The sequence below is a fragment of the Moschus berezovskii genome, chromosome 22, assembly GCF_049115385.1.
Source record: "Moschus berezovskii isolate FMDL1 chromosome 22, NW_MosBer_1.0, whole genome shotgun sequence".
In the NCBI taxonomy this organism is placed as follows: domain Eukaryota; kingdom Metazoa; phylum Chordata; class Mammalia; order Artiodactyla; family Moschidae; genus Moschus; species Moschus berezovskii.
Genome location: NC_142481.1, coordinates 39,950,789 through 39,969,701, shown reverse-complemented (window position 1 = coordinate 39,969,701; position 18,913 = coordinate 39,950,789). Strand labels below are relative to the sequence as shown.

At 44.8% G+C, this 18,913-nt stretch overlaps 1 long non-coding RNA gene across 2 annotated transcripts in view; it reads left to right on the top strand.

Annotated features, from left to right (window-relative positions):
• The window catches only part of LOC129547098 (uncharacterized), a 64,094-nt gene extending 45,639 nt beyond the window's left edge, over positions 1-18,455 (top strand). For both annotated transcript variants that reach the window (XR_008684009.2, XR_008684010.2), the window contains one exon: positions 1,122-18,455. This is a non-coding gene — a long non-coding RNA (uncharacterized LOC129547098). The remainder of the gene's footprint in view (positions 1-1,121) is intronic.
• Positions 18,456-18,913: the final 458 nt, after the last annotated feature.

Here is an 18,913-nt window from a genome sequence, read left to right as displayed (position 1 = left end):
TGTTTCCATGGCTTTTTAAAAATTGTGATAAATTACATCACATAAAATATAACATTCTATCCAGTTTTTTAATTTATTTATTTTTAATTGAAAGATAATTGCTTTACAATATTGTATTGATTTCTGCCATACATCAATATGAATCAGTCATAGGTATATATTCATGCCCTCCCTTTTGTACCTCCCTCCCACTTCCCACCCCATCTCACCCCTCTAGGTTGTCACAGAGAACGGGGTTTGAGCTCCCTGCATCACACAAAAAATTCCCACTGGCTGGCTGTTTTACATATGCTAATGTATGTTTCAGTGTTAGTCTCTCTATCCAGGGTGAAGTATGCAGTTCAGTCGCATTAAGTACATTCACACTGTTGTGCTACCATCTCCACCAGCATCTCCAGACCTTTTTTTATCTGCCCAAACTGAAACTCCGTATCTATCAAACACTAATGCTCCGTTCCCCCTCCCGCCAGTACCTGGCAACCAGCATTCTACTTTCTGTCTCTATGAAGTCAACTCTTCTGAGTATCTTAGATAGGACCATATAGTATTTGTCCTTTTGTGACTGGTTTATTTCACTTAATGTGAAGTCTTCAAGGTTTCCTACAGATAATGTGTTTAAAGGCATAAAATTTTAAAATAGGATTACAAAGAAAAAATCATATTAAAGGACAGCTATTCAAGTAAGTTTAAAGATATAAGAATTCATGTGCTTCTATTAACCTTTAAATAACAAGATATAGAAGTAAATCAAACAGTTATTATAATTTTAAGATAGTAATAAGTCCATTTTAAGATATCCTGGAGCAACTATAATACGATATTAAATATCTGTGATTTCTGTTGATGACAAAAGCCACATGCAGTGCCAATACAGTCATGGTTTGTTACCTACATTCAGAGTTGGAGGAAATGCTAACTTTCAATTGGAAGTTAGAAAGAAATTAATGTGTGTGTGTGTGTGTGTGTATACAGGCTTCCCTGATGGCTCAGATGGTAAAGAATCTGCCTGCAATGCAGGAGACCTGGGTTCGATCCCTAGGTTGGGAAGATCCCCTGGAGGAGGGCATGGATATATACATTTTTCCCATCTAAGTTCACAGACTCCCTGAATTCTCCCCCAGGAATCCTTCAGGCAGCTTCTGCTCTATGGAATTCAAGTTAAGAAGCCCCCCAGAGAAAGTGTGTTTTTATTCTCCACCAGCTTAAGTCCATCTTGGTTCAGAAGTGAGACAAAGGCCAGATTCTTCCAGCCTCCACCTAATCTCAGAAACCACTATACACACCAGTGGGTCAGTTTCCAATCCATTGGAGGTGCACAGTGAGGCTGAATTCTGGACATCAAACAACCTTCCCTGGGCTTCCCAGGTGGCTCAGTGGTAAAGAATCTGCCTGCCAACACAAGAGACACAGGTTCAATCCCTGGTCTGGGAAGATTCCACATGCTGCAGAGCAACTGAGCTCCTGAATTACAACTACTGAGCCCACGTGCTGCAACAATTGAAACCCACACACCCTTCGAGCCTGAGATGACACGACAATGAGAAGCCCGTGCACCACAACTAGAGTGTAACCCCTGCTCACTGCAACTAGAGAAAGCCCGCACAGCAAGGAAGATCCAGCACAAACAACCTTCAATAACCCCATTCCAGGCACTGTGTGTGGGCTGCAGCCCATGAAGGGGAATGATTAAAATAGAAGACAAGCCCATTTTTGCTCTGAAAGCTGCTCTCTTTAGCCTTGTGGTTCATTTCTATTTGTCATACACACAGCATCTGATGAAGATGAGGGGATGGCCTGAAACATGGGAGAGCCTCATCGTGTGGATGGGGTTTTAACCAACAGGAGACTCATGGCCCTGTTCATAGTAGTTGTTTAATTTTTCTCATCTGCAAGCAGGCTTTGGATCGCCAACCTTTAATTAAGATGCAGTTTTCTTTTCAAAAGCAATGTATTCTAATAAATACCATCTGAGTTGGGGCCGGGCAGGGGGTGGGGTGGGTGCTACAGAAATTATAACTGCAGCTGAAACACCAAAACTCGCACCAGACTAACCATGAAGACCTTCTGGAAGGGAATAGTTTCCATGTGCTTCAGAAAGGAGGACACGCCTGGTGGACCATGTTCCCGGGCTTCAAAGCCAAGCCACTGTGCCGTGGGTTCTGCCTTTTTGTGTGGAGAGAGGGCCAGAAGAGGCAGAGTTATAGCTTAGATGACCCTCTGGCCTAGCGTCTTGACTTCAGAATCAAGAAGGTACAAGGGGTGAGGTTAGAAGGACTTCTACTGCCCTGAGACCTAGCAGCCTCCGAGAAGGGAGTGCCTAGAAAAGAAAATCTTTCTGAATTGAAATGTCTTGGCATCCCTGTGTCTATTCCCTCACCCACCACTTAGATTTGCCAGATAAAATACAGGATGTCCAGTTAAATTTGAATTTCAGATCAATGATGAATAATCTTTTATTATAACTCTGTGCTGTGCAATATGCTAAAATATGCAAAAATATTATGGTTGTTTATCTGAAATTCAAATTTAACTGAGCATCCTGTATTTTTTTATTTGCTAAATCTGGCAGCTCTACCTTAACTCAAACTGGATCCTGCAATGTCTCCTTGGGATCTTGGGAAAGAAACGCTGGGCCAGCCTGGGACTTAACTGAATTTAGCTTATAGACTTCTCTACAGTCAGCATGGTGGTTAAGGATGTGGAACTTTGGGGTCTTAAAGACTTAAACTGGCTTCCAGTTCAGGCCTGTCACTGCCTAGTGGGTTGTCCTTGAGAAGGTTACTTGACCTCCCAGAGCTTCACTGTTGTCCTTAGCAGAATTTGGAGATTGAATATCATGGGTTATGTTCAACCATATCCAGATATGGTGTGTGGTCCAGCTTGTCCTTGTCATTTAAAAATGAAACCCTCCCCAAGTCAGGTGATAAATAGGGCTTCCCTGGTGGTATGTGTGTGCTTAGTCGTTCAGTCATGTTCAACTCTTTGTGACCCCATGGACTGCAGTCTTCCAGGCTCCTCTGTCCATGGGGATTCTCCAGGCAAGAATACTGGAGTGAGTAGCCATTCCCTTCTCCAGGGGATCTTCCTGACCCAGAGATTGAACCTGGATCTCCTGCATTGCAGGCAATTCCTTCCTGGGAATGGCTTCCCACTCCATTATTCTTGTCTGGAGAATTCCATGGACAGAGGACTGGTCTATGGTCCATGGGGTCTTGAAGAGTTGGACACGACTGAGTGACTAACACAAGCCCCCCTCCATTTTGCCAGCCATCCCTGCTTCCTGTGCCGCCCCCAGACCCTCACCTTTTCTCATCTTGAATGCGTAGCTGGCACAGATAAAGGCTTCACTCGGTGTCCTTTCTGATTGGCCCATATTGTAGTGTCAGTCAGTTCAGTTCAGTCACTCAGTCATGTCTGACTCTTTGCAACTCCATGGACTGCAGCACAACAGGCTTCCCTGTCCATCACCAACTCCCTGAGCCTGCTCAAACTCATGTCCATTGAGTCAGTGATGCCAACCAACCATCTCATCCTCTGTCGTCCCCTTCTCCTCCTGCCTTCAATCTTTCCCAGCATCAGGGTCTTTTCTAATGTGTCAGTTCTTCACATCAAGTGGCCAAAGTATTGGAGCTTCAATTTCAGCATCAGTCCTTCCAGTGAATATTCAGCACTGATTTCCTACAGACATAATGGAAACCACAGTTACAGAAAACTGACCAAACTGATCACTTGGATCACAGCCTTGTCTAACTCAGTGAAACTATGAACCATGCTGTGTAGGGCCACCCAAGTTGGACAAGTCATGGTGGAGAGTTCTGACAAAACGTGGTGCACTGGAGAAGGGAATAGCAAGCCACTTCAGTATTCTTGCCTTGAGAGCCCCATGAACAGTATATTGTACTGTACTGATAGTTACATAGATTAGCGATTGCTCCTGTGAGGAATGTGCACGTGTGTGTCCTCAGTCACTCAGTGGTGTCTGACTCTTTGCAGACCCACAGACTGCAGCCCACCAGGCTCCTCTGTCCATGGGATACCCAGCTCAAATGGTTGCTGCAAAGATTAAATGAAATGACACAGAACTGTGGGAAACAGGACCTCAGCCCATGGGTGACAGACATGCATGAATGAGTGAGTGAGTGAGTGAATGAATCCATATGCTGCTCATAAGGGAGAGCCTTGATTTTCCTTATACACAGCAGTTACTCTCTCTGTGAGCACATATTTATATGTGTGTGTAATGTATGTATTTATATTTATATGTGTATATATACACACACACATACATGTGTGTGTGTGTGCTAAAGTCACTAATTATACTGGCTTTAAGAAATCTTAAAGATCACTCTTTAAGTTCCAATTCAATTCCTTCCACTTTACACAGAGGAAAACTGAGATCTGGTTTTATTTACTGACTTATCTGAACAAGGCCATCTCTATGCATTGGAGGAGAATTGTTTTGAGGAATCATTGGAAAGATTTTTTTTGTTCAAAAATATCCCTTTCATCCAACTGCCACAAAGCCTAAAATTTCCCCATTAGCATTTTCACCATTTTTTTAAATTGAACTATGGCTTATCATGGTGTTCCTCAAAGCCCACCCTCTTTAACGGGAAATGACCCAGGGTCATTCAGAGAGACTTAAGCAGTGGGTTTGAGGAGGGAGGGGGGTGGTAGAAAGGAGATTCTAAACGAAGCTGAAAGGGGACCTAGGACTTGCCAAAGACACATGTGGCCAACTTGAAAACTTTGTGACAGGCTGGCTATGCATGGAATTGTCCCCCTGTGACAGCTGTATGCTTGTGCTGTTGCATAATACAGAAGGACAAAATGCATACAGACTAACTGATCATTTCATTCAAAAGCACTCCCGACAAGAAAGCGGGACCCCTTGATTCAGTCTTATGCTAAACAAAGCTAAAACTCTTTCTTATATTGTTGGTCAAGGGTTTTTCCACTGGGTGGATGGAAATGTTTTTCACAGATCTACAAAGCGTGGATGGTGAAACAAAGCCTCAAACTATCCAGAGGCAAAAATGTAGCTGTGACTGTATCTGCTCATATACACAAATTGGTTCCACTACTTGGGTTAACGCTAACTCTTGGGAGTTCAACATCCCTTGCATTCGGCTGTCTCTTTATTCCACCTACTTGCTATTTGGGGGACGCTGATACAGACGAGAATGTTGGCTCCAAAACATAATAAACATGACCTCCAATCATTTGATTGGCTTAGTTTGGAAGATCAGAGCCTTAGGGAAACGAAGAGGGAAACGAAGAGGGAAACTTCTAGAAAAACAGGGTTTCAAATTCTGATCTTTACTTCCAATATCAGTTCATTACCAATAGATGACCACTAAAACAAGGAAGGATTTTTTTCCCATCTGAATCTAATTAGTTTTCATTGCCTTTTCTCCGAGTTCTATTGTATTCCACTCTACCCATCGGCTGCCTGTTTTAATTAATTTTGCCCTGCATTCAAAGGTTTTTGCTTTGGAGCCTCTCTGTTTGATTTAAATTCCTTTTTTGCAAATAAATAAATAAATAAATATCAAAGCTAATGAGGCTCTGAAGATTTGAGATGTAAATATCATATGCAGATTCTTTTTTGGGGTCCCAGCTCAGCGGAAGACCAAAAATAACTCTTGGAAGAAGTTTGATTAAGAAATCTCAGGCTCCCCCTTCCCCGTCTCCCTCCAGACAATCTTTCTGCTGGCAAATCTCAGTTATTTCACAAAAAATCATGCCCCACACACGCAAAACCCCGAAGCAAGTTCCTTTCAAGAAGAATTCAGGCGGGTGCAAGATGGTGCAGAGCTACAGAGATAGGTCTCCTACCAATGGATTCATGTCCATCCAGAGAGGCTTCCTATGGACACACTTGTACGAACTCACACACCTACACACATACATGCTCTCTCCAGGCACTCACGTGCACCATTTATGCTCATGCATACAACACAAATGCCAACTCAGACAGACGTGTTCTGTGTACACATATCCTGACCCTTACACCAAATGCGTGGACCCATGCACGCACAAAATCATACACACTCTGACACCCAAACTCACCTACATTCATACACACAGACACCCACATATGCTCACTCACAAAAACAAACAGTGCACACATTTTCACGCGACCTGCACAAACTTCATTGCATCCACACACACACACATGTTCATCCACTCATACACACTCATATATACACACACACATAAACACATGCAGTCTCATACCCACACATATATCATGCTCCGGCCAGTCCAGGTTTCCCATCTCAAACCTATGCCACCTAGATTTGAACCATGTCTCTAATATGATCCCCAAAGACCTCACTGCAAGGCATCCCAGGATACCCCCCTCCTTTCAGGCATACCTAGGGCCTCCCCGGGCACAGTTATTAAACTGTATCCAAAGAGCTCTTACACAGTACAATCTGCTTTTGCCCAGGATATTTGTATCCTTTACCGAGAAAGGCTGATTCATTTCCCAGAAATTTTCATCTGCTATTAATCTTCCAGGATATAGTTAGTGTTGTGATATTTTCAGATATTGTTTTCGGGTGGTGGCGGGAGGGGAGGGTGGATTTCACGTGGCTGTCCCCTGGCAGTTTCTGAGATTACTCAGTGCACTAAGCAGCTCAGAACTGTGTGACAGCATTTCCATGCAAGGGACTTACAATCATGTTTCATTAATTCGACGTGAATGAAGCCTCATTTCTGGCCTTGAGGAGCTTAAGATTTATGTGAAATTAATAACAGAACAGATGTCTTCACAATTTGGTTCCTCTGGAAAGAAAAAAAAAAAAGGAACCTGATTACTTTGAAAACTTCAATGCTGGAAAATGCAGACCCAGGGAGTTTTTACTCCAGGGTAAAGAGTTATGCCTTGATATCGTCCACATCTCAGAACTAAGCGGAATTTAAATGTCAGATTTATATTAAATAGTCATATTCCCCATTATGACATATATAAACAACAGCTTATTACTTTCATTAATAAGATATGTTGGGCATTTAAACTAAAGCTTCCGAGATAAAGCTGGCACCTCATAAGCAGGAGACACTGGGGACGGCTGGGGGAAGATGCAGGCAGCCTGGTTTTGAGCTTGGTTTCTGATAATTTAATCATCGATTCCTCCTAGGAAAACAAAATGCATCTGTGCTCACACGAAACTCACCGCTTTCTAAAGGAGTCATCTCCCGCAGACGTTTGCGCCCGGGGGGGCCAATGCTCTCCATTTCACAGGACATTTTAAGTCTTGCTTCTTTATTTTTTCCTCTTGCCTGAAATCCATTTTTTTTTTTTAATCTAGGCTTCTGACGCACTAGGCACCTCTCCAGCTGAATTTTAACATTCCTCCAGGCTCAAGTATGGGTGCACAGCAGTGGCGGCTGGGTTTTTACTTCTCAAAGTCCAAAGAGGGAACCTGTCATGTGGAAAGATCAGCCACAGGCTCTGGAGGAGGGGGGGTCAAAGGACAAAGACCCAGGTATGGATGGATGGACAGACAGATGGACATTCCCCTCCTTCTAGCCAAGCAAGGTAAAGACGCTGCAGAGGGAAAGTGAAAGTCACTCAGTCGTGTCTGACTCTTTGCGACCCTATGGACTATACAGTCCATGGAATTCTCCAGGCCAGAATACTGAAATGGGTAGCCTTTCCCTTCTCCAAGGGATCTTCCCAACCCAGGGATTGAACCCAGGTCTCCTGCATTGCAGGTGGATTCTTTACCAGCTGAGCCAAAAGGGAACCCCAAGAATACTGGAGTGGGTAGCCTATCCCTTCTCCAGTGAATTCTCCTGACCCAGGAGTCGAACCAGGGTCTCCTGCATTGCAGGTGGATTCTTTACCAACTGAGCTATCAGGGAAGTGAAGAAGTGAAGTGAAGTGGAGTCGCTCAGTCGTGTCTGACTCTTTGCGACCCCGTGTACTATAGCCTATCAGGCTTCTCCATCCATGGGGTTCTCCAGGCAAGAACACTGGAGTGGGTTATCAGGGAGGGGCCTATTAAATGGCCAAGTCGAGAGTGGAGGTAGTAGGTTCCAGACTCAGGCCACTACTATGATTGTGATGACCCGGTCCTCTATCCCAAACCTCCTGGGTGTCATTGAAGCCGCTACCGCCCCCATTTCCTCCACTGAAAGCACAAGAGCATTGAACCAAACAGTCGGAAAGCTCCTCCCACCCTTCACTGACTCTGATTCGGGGCTTTCCTGTCTCTAACTCCCTTAGTTCTCCTCCCATCTCCCTTCTTTCAAACCTGGACCAGGTCGGGGGATCCCCTGCCCCAGTCACCTCTGCAGACTGACGCATAGACGATGGTCAAGGGAAGCTCTCAGGTCTGGCCTCGGCACTTCCTAAGGGCGTGGTGCTGGGTGAGGCACTGTCTTTTCATTTGTAAGTGGACAGTGTAACCCTGGCCCAGGGCTATCGAGACAGTCATGTGAGCTGATGCTGTAGGTGGGGGAGACGGTCCACAAGCAGCAGCCGCTGTTAGTATTCCACAGCTCCACGGGGGTGACAAGCAGAGGGCCTGAGGGAGACAGAGGCTCCCAGGAGTGACCTTAGGACACCGCGGGCTGCTGAGGGCCCCACCACCCCACTATTGAAAGAGGATTGTCTGAATCTTCTGTATCCTTGGCTGATCTCGGGTTCTGGCTCCAACAGCAGTGAGGAGAATGCAGAGGGCAGGTCCCTTCCAAACGGGCGAAGACAGCTCAGAGACACCCCAGGGGTACATGCCAGTGGCATTGTGGGGAAAAACTGGCCCTTCCACCTCTTCTTTTTTAATTTTTTTTTTTTTTTTTGCCATGCTGGGAGGATTGCAGAATCATAGTTCCCCGACCGCGGATCAAACCTGTGCCCTCCACAGTGAAAGCACAGAGTCCTAACCCTAGACTGCCAGTAAATTCCCTTCTTTCACCTCTTCAAACACGTTGGAAATATGGAGTTTTATGTGAAAGCTTCTTAGGGTTCCCTGGTGACTCCGACAGTGAAGAATCCCCCTGCAATGCAGGAGACCTGGGTTCGATCCTTCAGTGGGGAAGATCCTCTGGACAAGGGAATGGCAACCCGCTCCAGTATTTGTGCCTGGAGAATCCCATGGACAGAGGAGCCTGGCAGGCTACAGCCCATGAGGTCGCAAAGTGTCAAACACAACTGAGCAACTAACACTTTTGACTTTCCTGGTTTTAAGTAGAGGTCACTGAAAATGAAACTGTTAGTCACTCAGTCATGTCCAACTCTTTTTGATCCCATAGACTGTAGCCTGCCAGGCTCCTCCATCCATGGGATTTCCCAGGCAAGAATACTGGAGTGGGTAGCTATTCTCTTCTCCAGGGGATCTTCCCGACCCAGGAATCAAACCCGTGTCTCCTGTGTCTCCTGCACTGTAGACAGATTCTTTAGAGTCTGAGCCACCAGGGAAAACCATGTTTGTTCTAAAGGACCCACAATTTATCTTTTCTTCTCTTGCACCTCTCACAGCCCATGACAAGTCTCTACTGAGACCAGCACAGAGTAAACACAGGGTATTGTTGCTGCTGTTGTTGTTGTTCAGTCACTCAGTCATGTTTGACTCTTTGCGACCACGTGGACTGCAGCACAACAGGCCTCCCTGTCCTTCATCATCTCCCGAAGCTTGCTCAAACTCACGTCCATTGAGTCGGTGATGCCATGCAACCATCTCATCCTCTGTCATCACCTTCTCCTTCTGCCTTCAATCTTTCCCAGCATCAGGGTCTTTTCCAAGGAGTCAGTTCTTCGCATCAGGTGACCAAAGTATTGGAGTTTCAGCTTCAGCATCAGTCCTTCCAATGAATATTCAGGACTGATTTCCTCCAGGATGGACTGGTTTGATCTCCTTGCAGTCCAAGGGACTCTCAGGAGTCTTCTCCAACACCACAGTTCAAAAGCATCAATTATTTGGTGCTCAGCCTTCTTTATGGTCCAACTCTCATATCCATACATAATTTCTGGAAAAACCATAACTTTGACTAGATGGATCTTTGTTGGCAAAGTAATGTCTGCTTTTTAATATGCTGTCTAGGTTTGTTATAGCTTTTCTCCCAAGGAGCAAGCATCTTTTAATTTCATGGCTACAGTCACCATCTGCTGTGATTTTGGAGCCCAAGAAAATGAAGTCTGTCACTGTTTCCATTGTTTCCCCATCTTTTTGCCATGAAGTGATGGGAATAAGATGCCATGATCTTAGTTTTTTGAAAGTTGAGTTTTAAGCCAGCTTTTTCACTCTCCTCTTTCACTTTCATCAAGAGGCTGTTCAGTTCCTCTTCACTTTGTGCCATAAAGGTGGTGTCACCTGCATATCTGAGGTTATTGATATTTCTCCCAGCTTTCTTGATTCCAGCTTGTGCTTCATCCAGTCTGGCATTGTGTATGATGTACTCTGCATATAAGTTAAATAAGCAAGGTGACAATATACAGCCTTGACGTACTCCTTAACAAATATCACAGGATCGAATTTGTGTCTCCTGTGTTTCCTGCATTGGCAGGTGGATTCTTTACCTTCTGAGCCACCTGGGAAGCAGATATTGCTGTTGCTGTTGTTATTCTTATTTCTCCTATTATTCTCATGTATATTCATGCAGCACATCCACACATACTCATTCTGTCATAAATAGAGATCTAGGACTTCCCTCGGAGAAGGCAATGGCAAGCCACTCCAGTACTATTGCCTAGAAAATCCCATGGATGGAGGAGCCTGGTTGGCTGCAGTCCGTGGGGTCGCTAAGGGTCAGACACGACTGAGCGACTTCACTTTCACTTTTCACTTTCACACATTGGAGAAGGAAATGGCAACCCACTCCAGTGTTCTTGCCTGGAGAATCCCAGGGACGGGGGAGCCTGGTGGGCTTCCGTCTATGGGGTCACACAGAGTCGGACACGACTGAAGTGACTTAGCAGCATCAGCAGCAGCAGCAGGACTTCCCTGGTGGTGCAGTGCTAAAGAACCTGCCTGATAATGCAGGAGACCCACATTCAATCCCCGATCAGGAAAGATCCCACCTGTCACACAGCAACTAAGCCCACGCACCACAACTGCTGAGCCTGTGCTCTAGAGCCCAGGAGCCGAAACTACTGAAGTCTGAGCGCCCTAGAGGCCATGCTCCACAAGAAGAGAAGCCACCGCAATGAGAAGCCTCTGTACCACTGCTAAAGAGTGGCCCCCACTGGCTGCAACTAGAGAAAAGGCCATGCAGCAACAAAGACCCAGCACAGCTGGAAATTATTAAGTAAATAATTAAAAAATAAAAAGAAATACAGAGATATAGAGATAGAAATAAGCAGATGGATCTAACAGATGACAAAGTTACAAACACTCGTAGGCCTCACGTAACCCCTGTCTTGAGCCAACTTTATTTTTTATTTTTTTGGCCACACGTGGCAGTATGCAGGGTCTTAGTTCCCTGGCCAAGGATTGAACCCGTGGCCCTGACACTGGAAGTGCGGCATCTTAACCACACTGGGACTCAGATTCTGTCCCAATTTTACTATTTAGTATCTGGACCACCAGGGCAGCCTCTTGAGTCAACTACACACCAAAGAATCAAAAGGTCCCTGGGCCACAAATTTTTAAGCCACGTATCAAATAAGCTGTTTCCCTACCTTCCTCCAATCTTTCTGCTATCTTTTTTGTCATCTCCCACCCCAGAGCCACCACATTGGCCATTTTTCCTGTCCCCCACCCTTATTTATCTCAACTGTGACCAGGAGTTTCTCTTAACTTTTGCTAATAAAAACTGTATTCAATTCAATTTATATCTACTGATTCCCTTGGAGGTTGTCATTATCATGTCCATTTTACTGACCAGGAAACAGAGACTCAAGGAGTTTAAGTAGCTTGTCCTCAGTGGTGCAGCTGGGCCTGACCACTTCCTCCTGCCATCCTTTGACCCAGGTGGCCTGTCATTTGATTCTACCCAGTTTTCTTCTGTTTAAACTGGGGAGAATGAGAGTTCAGGTCCTATTCTTGAAGTAGGAAGGAAGTGGTTCATTTTAGTCCATCTTCAGAGAAGTCACCGTCATTCATTCATTTCCCATTTACTGAGTTCCTTCCTAGGTGGCGCTAGTGGTAACGAATCAGGCTGCCAATGCAGAAAGCACAAGAGACACAGGTTCGATCCCTGGGTTGGGAAGATCCCCTGGAGTAGGAAATGGCAATGCACTCCAGTATTCTTGCCTAGAAAATCCCATGGACAGAGAAGCCTGGTGGGTTACAATCCGTGGGGTTGAAAAGAGTTGGACACGACTGAGTGACTAAGCACTCACGCACATACTATATGTTAGTTCTCTTGACCCAAGATCGTGAGGATTTGGAGGGCGGAGGAGGAGGGAGAAGAGAGAACACTACTTGTTAAAGTGAAATTGGTTCCAAAATGTTTATTCTTGAGTTAAAACCTATGTTAGCAACCATTCACGGAAAATTAGCTAGCAGTATGTAGATGTATGCAGGAGACCAGGGTTTGATCCCTGGGTCTGGAATCCTTTGGAGAAGAGAATGGCAACCCACTCCAGCATTCTTGCCTGGAGAATCCCATGTACATAGAAGCCTGGTGGGCTCTAGTCCATGGGGTTGCAAAGAGTCAGACACAGCTGAGCAACAGTGCAGCACACACATGCAAATGTATAGCATCAAGGTCTATAATAGCAGGTAATACATGCATACACGGAAAAAAAACATCTAAATAGTAAAAGACTCTCTCTCAGGACTTCTCTGGTGCTCCAGTGGTTAGGACTCCATGCTTCCAACGCAGGCGTCCTTGGGTGGGAAACTAAGGTCCCACACGTCACATGGTGAGGTAAAAAAATAAAACAGTCTCTCTCACATTCAGCACACAGCCACCCTGTTTTTCCCCTTAGGGACAATGACTTTAGTTTTTCATGAATCCACCCAGAGCAGATAAATCTTACATCAAGGAAACCACTGATTTCTCCAGAATCCCCCCAAAACAATATATTATCAAAGTGTCATATTTGCCAATCTAATCCATGAAAAAGAGTATCTCATTTTTCTTGCCTGTTCATAGTCTTTGAACATTTATCTGTTCAGTTGTTTGACTTTTTCTTATTGCTTTATAGAGATTCTTTACATATTCACTAAATCCAACTTTGACTAATACAAATTACACAGTTTTTCATGTTTAAATTGCTTTTTAGGGGACTTTCCTGGCGGTCCAGTGGTTAAGACTCTGTGCTTCTAAAGCGGGGGGCCCAGGTTTGATCCCTAGTTGGGAACTAAAATCCCACATGCCACACAGCACAACCGAAAATTTTTAAATAAATTGCTTTTTAATGTTTTTGTTGTTGCTATTGTCATTGTTATGCAGTGTTAAATTTTTTTTTCTTTGTAGGAAATTGATCAATATTTTCTTTTATGGATTCTGGAGTTTCAGTCATATTTTGAAAACTCCAACCCATTCTGAGATTATTTTAAAGTTTCCCTATATTTTTTCCCAGTTCTTCTGGGTTTTATCAAATGTACAAAATATTGATTCATCTGGAATTCATTTCAGTATAAATTGTGGGGCAAGATCCACTTTACACTTTTTCCAGATGCTGCTGCTGCTGTTTAGTCGCTAAGTCCTATCTGACTCTGCAACCCCATGGACTGCTGCCCACCTGGCTCCTCTGTCCATGGGATTTTCCAGGCAAGAATACTTGAGTGTGTTGCCATTTCCTTCTCCAGAGGATATTCCCGACTGAGGGATTGAACCCAGGTCTCCTGCTTGGCAGGCGGATTCTTTACCACTAAGCCAACTGGAACCAGCTATTCCAAAGACATTTATTAAAGAAACCATCTTTTCCCCACTTATTTGAAATTCTCAAACCTTGGTAGCAGTTTCTATTTCAGCTTTCTTCATTTATTTCATTGTTTAAACTATCTCAGACTGATAATATCACTCACTATGCTTACAAGAATCATTTTGCACAAAACTTAGGAGATAGAGATAAAATGATGTTGGCACAGAACAAGAGCTGTAAACATCCACTCATCAGAGAGACACATCACACTGATGCTATGAATGGCTTGGTCCAAATATTTCCTATCATGAACCTCTCTGATTGTGCTCAATATCATGAACCTCTCTGACTGTGCTCAAGTTTCAGTCACCGAGAGAAAAAAAACTTGAATACCAAAATGAGACATAAAAGCACAGAGTTTTGGGGCTTCCCCGGTGACTCAGTGGTAAAGAATCCACCTGCCAGTGCAGGAGATATGGGCTCAATCCCTGGTCCAGGAAGATCCCAAGCCCGTGCACAACTACAGAGCCCATGCTCTAGAACCCGGGAGCCACAACTACTGAAGCCCACGCTCTAGAGTCCATGCTCCACAGCAAGAGAAGCCACCATGAGAAGCCCACACACTGTAAATAGAGAGTAGCCCCAACTCACCACAACTAGAGAAAAGCCCGAGCAGCAACGAAGACTCAGCACAGCCAAAAATAAATAAATAAAATTATTTTTTTTAAGTGCATAGTTTTGTAAACAAAAGTTTATAACATGTGGATTGAGGAGGTTCTCGTGTGAGATCAGCTTCAGGAACATGATGCTAATGTTGTGATTCTACAGTTACTATCGCACCAGTGCCCACCCCGCCACACACACACACAGACACACACACACCTCACCCTTTACAGCAACAATTTTAATTCCTGGGGCCTGTTTTGAGCTTGAGGTGAACCAAGGACCTCCTTTCCACTGGGGAAGGCCTGGGTGCCCTTTAATCTTCTTAGAGCAAAATCCACTGAGCAAAATTATAATTTGATATGGCCGCACTTAGCCAATAGAAACTCATAAACCGTCTTAACATCATAATGCATTGTGAAAAGGAATTGCTAAGCACCATGAAACATATGAGAACCCCAGGCCTCCATTCATCATCAACCTTATACCAGGGCAGCATGTTAAAGTGATTTCAACTTCAGAGCAGAGCTTCCCAAAGGGTGCTCCAGCTTTAATTAAAATGTCAATGAAGTACAAAAGTGCATGGGGGACATTTTCAGAAATCATTCCCTTTTCACTTCCTGATGGATGGCTATTCCCTTCCCTCAAGCCTTGCCTGCTTGTCCACAAAGGGCAGACACTTGGCCCACCCTTCTTCTCTGCTACAGGGGAACTCTTGTCCAGACCCTGTACCACCCCTTGGGAGACTGGAGGGAGGTGGGCCACAGGTGCCTACTCGAGGCTTCCTGTCTCTTGAGCTTCCCGAGTTAGCAGGCAGGGGAATTAAAAGGCAGGGGTTAGCATCACCTGGCTACAAAGCCCAGAACCAGAGAGTGAGGGGTGGGGTGGAAGAGCAAGGGGGAAGGAAGATGAGAAAGTCAGCCTCAGACTGACCAGGGCAGCATGGGTGAACCAAGGAAGACAGGAGTGACACAGGGATGCTTTTAACTCAGGAGTTGAAAATGCTGATACCTATGGGGCCAGACAAGGGACATAACTGAGGGTGTGGGGGAGGTGCGGGATAGTAGGCAGTGGTGGAGACTGTGCTTAACTCAAAATTACCCTCCCCTAAGATAAGGGAGGGCTTCCCAGGTGGCTCAGTGGGTCAAGAATTTGCCTGCAATGCAGGAGATGCAAGCAGACCTGAGTTCGATCCCCAGGTCAGAAAGATCCCCTGGAGGAGGGCATGGCACTCACTCCAGTATGCTTGCCTAGAGAATCCCATGGACAGAGGAGGCTGTGGACTGCAGTTCATAGGGTTGCAGAGAGTCAGACAGAACTGAAGCAACTGAGCACACACACACAAATAGGGCAGCTGCTACTCAGCTTCAGGATTGTTTACATGTGGAATTCAAGCTGGATGTCACTATGTCTTCTGACTTTTTTCAAATCTAGATATCTATATTTTTTAAATTTTAAACTTAACGCCCTTGTGTGGGTCACTTCTATTATCAAAATAAAACATACGCATAGATGAACTTTGACTTTCAGTCCCGGGAGGTACTATGAGGCCCCAGTTTTGTCCCTTCTTCAATTTCAATATCCATCCATCCATCTGTTTGTCTGTTCGTCTATCCATCTACCCATTTGTTCACCCATCCAACCATTTATTCATTTATCCATCCACATATCCATCCATGTGCATCCTTCCACCCATCCATTGAATATTCATTAATGGCTCCAGGTACAAGGGCATGTGATAGAAACAGAAATGAGTCTAATCTCAAGCCCAATCTTATCTCCAGCCCTATTCTGGTCTTCTGACCTGAGAGAGGGAGGCAGCCAGATATAGTTTTTAAATAATATTGAGTGTGTGTGTGTTTTAAGTACAGACCAAAAATCAAAAGTCAAGGTCTTTAGACCTATCTTGGCTCTTAAGTTCCATGTGACTTTGGGCTCATGCCATCCCTTCTTCAGGCCTCTCCTTTCCCACAGCACAAACTGGAGTATCTTCTTTGAGACTTGAAGTTGTCACCTGTGATCACTTCTGGTCTGGTTCTTAATTTCATTTCCGGCCCAAGGTCAACACTAACCTTGGTCCTGACAACACCTGAGTTTGGTGAGTTGGTCTGAATAGGCTCACCTGCCTGAATCTGCTATGACTTCCTCCCTGTGATCCTTCTGGACCATCCAAAAGAAATGCCTCCATAAATGCCTCCCCGGAAGGAGGGAAGAGACTCCTGGGACAGGGCCTGAAGATACGGGCTGATCTGAGACTCCACAGGACCTCAAGTTATTCTGAGTGGGCTCGTCTCCCAAGGAGCCCTTCCTCTCAAAGGTAGCAGGTGCATACTGAATATTTGGCTCTCATTCAGGTAGCATCTCTCAGGAAAAATTACTTGGCAGGATCTCCCGGGCCTCAGGTAGAGGAATCAACCTGGGAGGACACTTGCACTGATGGGGATAACTGTCCTGTGCTTACCGAAACTCCTATCTCTGAGGCAGCCTTTAACCCTCCAGAGGCACAAGGAGGTAATAAACCCTTCCAAAGGTGCATCCAACCTCAGCCTTCATCTGAAGAATGAAATATTAACTAGTTTATGTCTAGAGTTGCAAAACTGCAACATAGCTTCTAGGCTCTTCTTTATTAAAAGCTTAAGATGATACCTTTAAACCATGAATGCTTGCTCGCTCTGTTTCTCTGAGTTCAAGTTTCCCATTTTCTTTATCTGCTAATCTTTTCCTTTGTGTCTTAGGTTGTGAATCTGTACTGTCTCTTGCACGTATTCACTGATTTGGGGCCATTTCTGGTTTCTGAATCCAGCCTGGGGCTTTTGTTCAACTGTCTTTCAGAATTTATGGGTCTTCAGCAGATAATCTGGCCATAATTTAACATTTGTGTTTTTTCAACTCTGTTTCAAACATTCTTCTTTTATGGGGTTATGCAGCCCTAAAGGGACACAGGAATGGGAAGACATGCTTGGGTTTGTTCTGCCTTTGTTTGAGCCTATTGCTGAGAAATAGTGTATATTTTGTTCATCTTATCTTTCCAGCTTTTGATCGATAGCAGAGTGTGTTTTTTATATCAGAACGAATCAAATTTATTCAACAGATTACACATTCATTTTACCATTATGACATCGTACGAACAGATAATCCACACACACAAAAAAAAGCCTTGGATTTCTTAAAAGTGAATTTAATTATAAGTAGTCATGTGTGCTGGAGAATTATAATTATGAAAAGTCATGTTCTGTAAGTCTGAAATGACAGATTATATTTCAAAGGCTTATTGCAGAGGAATTAAGGGACCCAATTTATTAGTTGTAAATGTACGATTATTGCAGCTTTGCTTTTAAAAAAAAACCCATGCGCGCACACACGATCACAGTATATTCTAGCCGGATTTGCTACGTCTAATCCTTTCGACAAGAATCATATTTGGCACCAAAAGCTGCCACTCGGTTAATTTGTTTGTGAGACAGAGGCAACTAATCTTCGTCTTCTGATCCCTGAATGGCAATAATTTCCAGGACTTGGTGGGCATATTCTCCTTCCCTCATTCCCATTCTTGCAAAGTGATTAAGAAGTTGATGGAGTTCAAAGAACAGAAATAATGTTGTCAGGGAAGAAACAGAGACAGTCCTGTGGATGTTGGTGGGAATGGTGGGGCAGGAGATACAAGGTCTTCAAAGAACTCGGGACTGGACCACATTTGTTTCTGCAACAAACAGTTTTGGTGTGTCTACTATATTCCAGATACCATACTGAGTATTTTCTGTGTGTTATCTCAATAAAGACTCAGAAAAAAACCCTGAGGTTGCAACACTGTAAATTTGTCTTACTGACAGGGAAACTCAGGCTTGGAGAGATCACCAAGTAACTGATACCCAAGTAGCTGATTTCCTGAGCGATGGAGCCAGGACTTGACCAGAGGGCTGTCTGGCCCCCAAGCCTGTGATCACCCCAGGGTCCCCATTTCTCTCCCATGTGGGATTCACAGGCCCACTGGAGAGAAAGAGTGGAGGGCAGTGGGCATGGCCCAGTGGCAGTAAGCAGAGGTGGGCGGGCAGAGGAATTAATCATGTGGGTCGGGAAGCGGGTGGGGGGCTTTGGAGAGGCTCGAAAAGATCAACGACAGCCATGACACTGAGCCAGACCCTGGAGGACAAGGTAGGCTGCTCCAGGCAGAGGAAGGAACAGCCTCGAGAGGAGACAGGTTCTGAGGTGCACAAATTAAGTATCCTGTGTTTGCAAACACTTGTGTGATGAGGGCTTAGGGTGTAAATGAGAGCAAGCAAGTGGAGTTAGGGGCAGGAAGTAGGCTTGGACAGGCACTGGGAAGAGGCTTTAATGCTCAGCTATGAACCTCCCAGATGGCTCAGCAGTAAAGAGCCTGCCTGCCAACGCAGGAGACGCAGGTTCGATGGCTGAGCCAGGAAGATCCCCTGGAATAGGAAATGGCAACCTCTTCTATTCTTGCCTGGGAAATCCCACTAACAG